Here is a 6,000-nt window from a genome sequence, read left to right as displayed (position 1 = left end):
GTTGACATCACATATGTTCCTGCTCTGGTACTCTCAACCATAAAAGGATCTTCCTTCCTGTACTTCTGACCATAAAAGGATATTCCTGTTCCTACTCCTATCTTGGAGCAAGAGGTCACTACTTCCGAGAACATGCTCTGGCGTTAGTCCCAGACTTGGGTCTCTGCGTCATTTGTGGCCAGGACATAAGATATGTCTGTGTCTGTTCTACTGGTAAAGTCAAGGCCAGTCTTGCCGTCAAACTGATAAGGAAGAGAGCTGTGTTCTTGTTTTGCATGTGCTCAACGGCTAAAGTTTATGCATTTTAGCTAAGGAGAAATGGGGATTTTGGTGCAGTTTAAAAATGCCTGCACAGTCAGTTTTGGGTTTGGGAAACCCATTCCTTCAGAGTGCAGATCCAGGGAAGGAGTGGCAAAAACATGTGCCTCTCCACTCTGGCTCAGAGTGGCTAGGAGCCTGACTGCCCATCCAAACGCTCCCTGAGTGGTTCCTCCGCTGCTCTGGGTGCCTGATGAAGAGGAATCCCTTGCCAAGGGTTCAAGGGAGGGAGGGGGGGAGTACAGTCATGTAATGAGGCATACTGGGTGCTAACCACACTACAAAGAACAATCTCTTGCAGGAATTCTGCATGTCTGCCGGGGCACACTGTGGTTACCTGGCTGCATTTTACTGGTAGGGAAGAAGTATAGAATAATCTCCTGGATCTTGAAATCATTTATGGTTAGAAGGATGTTGGTCCAAAATAGCTTCCCCAATTCCGCAGCCCTGTAAAGAGTCTGGTTTTAAGGTTTTAGGGGGTTAGGGTTATAGGGTTAAAGGGTCTGGGCCAGGGGCCAGGGATTAGGGTTAAGGTCAGGGTCATAGTGTTATAGGGTTACGGTTTAGGGTTTAAAGTATAGGGTTTATGTATATGCCAAAGATGTTGTTTTTGTTTCAAACCCTTCAGATTGTGGACAGAGCGGAATGTTTTGGTAAATGGCAGAAGGATATTTCGAAGTTTGTTTGGCAGGGCAAAAAGCCCCGAATAAAATTTAAAATACTAACTGATGCAAAAGAAAGAGGGGGGTTTGCCCTGCCAGACTTAAGGTTATATTATGGATGGCTTTTGGATGGCATGCATATCTGTGGTATGACAAGGTTAAGGTTCACAAAATGTTCAAAAACCATATTGTCAGAAAAGCAATATTTATGGTCTGGATAAAATACAAAGACTTATTAGAAAGTAAGACCCCGAGGTGGCTATCACCAGTGGAGGCCAAGGCCCGAAAAAAACCCAATATGGAGGCCGGTTGGCTGAAATATGGGGAAATATTAGAAAGAATAGGCGATAATTGGAGGTTACAGAGCTATGAAAAAGTAAAGCATAAGGTGCAAGACTGGTTTCATTATGCTCAAATTCAAGAGGTTTTTAAGTTGGACAAAAAAACAGGATTCCAGGTGGAAAAATCGAAACTAGAGACAGAACTGTTAGAACCAAAAACAAAGGTACTTTCGAGAATGTATAACTTGCTGCTTAAATGGAACACTCAGGATGAGACAGTCAAATCAGCCATGATAAAATGGGCTCAAGACACTGGGTACAACATTATGTTTGAAGACTGGGAAAGGTTATGGACCACTGGTATGAAATTCATGGCATGTAGTGCCTTGAAAGAAAATATTATGAAAATGATATACAGGTGGTACATGACCCCAGTCAAGCTTGCTAAAATATACCATTTGTCTGATAATAAATGTTGGAAATGTAAGGAGGCTGAAGGGACATTCTTTCACCTCTGGTGGACCTGTCCAAAGGTAAAGGCCTTCTGGGAAATGATTTACAATGAGTTAAAAAAGGTATTTAAGTATACCTTTCCCAAGAAACCAGAGGCCTTCCTTTTGGACATTGTCGGCCAGAAAGTGTTAAAGAAGGATAGAACCTTTTTTATGTATGCAACAACAGCAGCAAGAATACTTATCGCAAAGCACTGGAAGACACAAGATTTGCCCACACTGGAAGAGTGGCATATGCAATTGATGGACTATATGGAACTGGACGAAATGACTGGCAGAATCCGTGATTTGGGAGAAGAGACAACGGAGGAGGACTGGAAAAAATTCAAGGACTATTTACAAAAACATTATAAGTTATATGAATGTCAATAACTTGCATGAATTGAAAAATTAAGCTCCAGCAATAAGATTTTGTATATTGGAAATTAAGATATGATTAGGAAAGGACTAAAGTTTAAAATAATATTGTATTTAGTTTAGGGCAAAAGTAAATTGATAATAAGTATTTTGAACCCAAAAGAAAATAATTTGAAAGTACTAATAACACAAGAAACAAGCTATTAATTTGCTGATATTTTATTGTTAAGAAAGCAGGGTGAGGGAGGCGTGGGGAAGTCCAGTCGGTTATGGAAAAATGTAATGGAAAGTTGGATTTCTTTTGTTTTTCTTTTCTTCTTTTTTCTTTTGTTACTTGACTTTATATCTGGAAAAAAGCAATAAAAATATATTAAAAAAAATAAAGTATAGGGTTTAGGGGTAGGGTTAGGGATTAGGGTTAGGGTTTGTGGGTATTAGGGGTTTGAGGTTAGGTGTTGGGGCTAGGGCTTAGGTCTTAGGATTGGGGTTGGGGTTTAGGGCTTAGGGTTAGGGCAGGCATGTCCAAAGTCTGTTTCAGGGGCATAATCCGGCCTGTGGCAGTTTATTTCCTGGGGTAAAATAAAATAAAAACCTCAACAACTTGTATCCTAAAAGAAGCTCAACAACTTTAGTTGGCCCTTTGGTCAGCCCTTACGGCCCTTCACTTCATCAAAACTGGTCTTGGGTTAGGGTTAGTCTTAGGGGTAGGGTTAAAATTAGGGTTAGGGTTAGGGCGCAGGCTAGGGCTGGATCTAGGGCTAGGGTTTGGGTTACGGTTATGGTTGCAATTAGGGTTACGGTTAGGGTTACGGCTAGGGTAAGGGTAAGGGTTAGTCTTAGTGGTAGGGGCAGGGGCAGGGGTAAAATTAGTGTTAGGGCTTGGGTTACAGTTATGGTTGCACTTAGGGTTACGGGTAGGGCTAGAGCTAGGGCTAGGGCTAGGGTTAGGGTTAGGGTTAAGGTTAAGGTTAGGGTTAGGGTTAGGGTTAGGGTTAGGGTTAGGGTTAGGGTTAGCGTTAGCGTTAGGGCTAGGGCTAGGGCTAGGGCTAGGGCTAGGGTTAGGGTGAACCTCCCAAAAAGAAAGCTTGGGCGACCTCCCAGAAAGAAAATCCTGGTTGTGAAATACCTTCACAAAAGAGAGTTCTGATGCTTACCTGAGCTGCCTCCTCCTCCTCCTCCTCCTCCTCCTCCTCCTCCTCCTCCTCCTGTGATCACTCATAGCCGAGTATGGTTGTCTTCCATAAACACGGTTTTAACAGTGAGTCCGTAAGTGACTGTGGAGGCCAATTCTGGATCCACACATCCTTCCACAGTGGGGAAATAGGTTTCTGGGTGGGAGGTGATCATGGTAAGGATTTGTCAAATGTGCCTCTTAGCACATTTCTTCCTTTCCAGGGGTGGGTTAATCTTTGCTGTTGGTCATTTGTCAGAATAAATATAGAGCCGTACTTGAACAAAATACAGAAATCACACTCCATGAGAGAACAGTGCGATTCAGTTCATGCTTATGAACCAGGGCTTGACGTGTTTCCTGGCATGAAGCACATAAAGATGAAAAAAAGGTAGTAGGGTGGAAAATGTAATAGGGTGGTAGCAGAGGTCATGCAAGGAGCACACAGGGGTCTGTCATCAAAGCCCACTATTCTGAGCTCTTGTGTCTCAGGCTTTTATAGTTGTCTCTCTGAGTTGTAAAGGGACCCCTGACCATTAGGTCCAGTCGTGATCGACTCTGGGATTGCGGCGCTCATCTCGCTTTAGTGGCTGAGGGAGCCAGCGTACAGTCATGTGGCCAGCATGACTAAGCTGCTTCTGGCGAACCAGAGCAGTGCACGGAAACGGCGTTTACCTTCCCGCCAGAACGGTACCTATTTATCTACTTGCACTTCGATGTGCTATCGAACTGCTAGGTTGGCAGGAGCTGGGACCAAACAATGGGAGCTCACCCCGTCGCGGGGATTCGAACTGCCGACCTTGTGATTGGCAAGTCCTAGGCTCTGTGATTTAACCTACCACACCAGCTCCCACCTAGAGCTGGCTCTGAAGTCTGATTGTTTGTGAAGTGAGGCACTTGGGGTGCTCAGAGGCCCGACCCCTCCAACAGATGTAAGTTGCAGAGCTGCTGATTTCCATACCCCCTAAGGTACCCATCTCTGCAACTTCACTGATTCTGCCAAGAAAGTGCCTGGTAGGTTGAGGCACAACCTCTTCAGTTCTTTGCTCTTCATCAAAACTGGCTATCAATTGTACTTAAGGAGGCCATCCAACAGTCGCGTGCCTGAGCTAAGCCAAGCCCCCTTGCCCACCTCACCAGCTTCTTACAGACATTGCCAACTACAGAGATGCCAACTGAGAGTGCCCACAAATGGCAAGTTTAGTTGAGTGTGCTCATACGCTATGTCACTGCACTGAATGGTGCCCAAAGCAGCCTGAAACAAAGACCAACTGATCCTTGGAGGTTGCTACTGTTGCTGAAAGCTCTTAACTCTGCCCCTTGATAAAAACAGGGTTATGACAGGAGGGATGCATTCCATTGTCTCTGCAGGCAGGGGCAGAGGAAGGGGGTGCAGTGGTTGTGTGCCACCCTGGGCGTCACTGTAGCACCCTGCTTGTGGTTAACGCTTAGCTGGAATGAAATATTCAACGCAGCAATAGAGAAATTAAAATAATAATTTATTTGTCAGACAAATAAATGATAGGCACAGTGGTATATGGTTACCAAAAGCTCTGCCCACCACAGCCCTGATGGCCAGCACTTATATTTGCTCAGCCCAGCCCCCTTGCTCCTCCTTTGGCTGCCTCTGTCCAATCAGCCTGGTTGAAATTCCTATTGGCTGTTTGCTAGAACCAATCATAAAAGATACACCCACTTCCTATTACCTTTTATGGGAGACAAAGAGCTATATTTCCTTCTATCCATAAATGGCAGACAAGTAGCCATATATCTTACATTTGCCTCGACAAGGCACCTTAATTACCAGATCACCTTTTGCCCTTTTACCCCTATACTCCAAAACAAATGGCTAAACAGATGGCTCATGGTTTTTTTAAAAAAAATATTATTGGGTTTTCACAATTTACACAAACACAAACAATACACAACACAAACATACAAACACAAACATACAAACACAAAGACAAACACATGTAATTTCAAATCCCTAATTTTTAACCACTTTCCCTGACTTCCCCACACCTCCCCTTCCTGCATCCCAACTCTAATGATTAACTCAGCAAGTTCTTATCTCCAACTTTTACCTTATTAATATTTTACTTAATTCTTCTTAATTAACCAAATTTAGCTTATAAACCTCAATTAAACCAAAATACACACCCTTTACATACTTTTCTAAGGTCGACCCAGTTTCCCTTCCACGAATTTCCCAATTTTTATAATATTTACAAAACAAAATAACAAAAAACAACATATAATTATAGACCCTTTGGGTTCCAAAACTCTCGCCCCCCCTTTCCCGGTTTCGATCCCCAAAGAATATCCATCAATCCATCAGCTCTCAGCCCGGATCCCTCGCGTCCAAGGCCCTCAAATCTCTTTCAGTCCCTCTCTGCCGGTTTTGTTGGTAATCCTTTATAGTGAACATCGAATCTCGGAGAAGCTCTGTCCCAATGGGGTCTACGTTTCTTCCAACCAGACCTCCGTATTCAAAAGTGGAGCCCAAATCATATTTCTTATTCCTTTTAAGTCCAAATGTCCCAAATGTCCCAAAAGCTCCAACTTTCACCTTGATCAAATTTGTAATCCATAGGTCTTCCGATCTCCCCATGGGGGGATCTCTCCAATCTTCATTCTCAAATTCAAGCCAAATTTTCATCATCCAGGTCTTGTTTCCTTTGTAATCCATTTTTTCAGGC

This window comes from Podarcis bocagei, assembly GCF_964188305.1.
Source record: "Podarcis bocagei genome assembly, chromosome: 12".
In the NCBI taxonomy this organism is placed as follows: domain Eukaryota; kingdom Metazoa; phylum Chordata; class Lepidosauria; order Squamata; family Lacertidae; genus Podarcis; species Podarcis bocagei.
The sequence above is the reverse complement of the archived record's forward strand: the minus strand, read 5'-3'. Positions refer to the sequence as shown.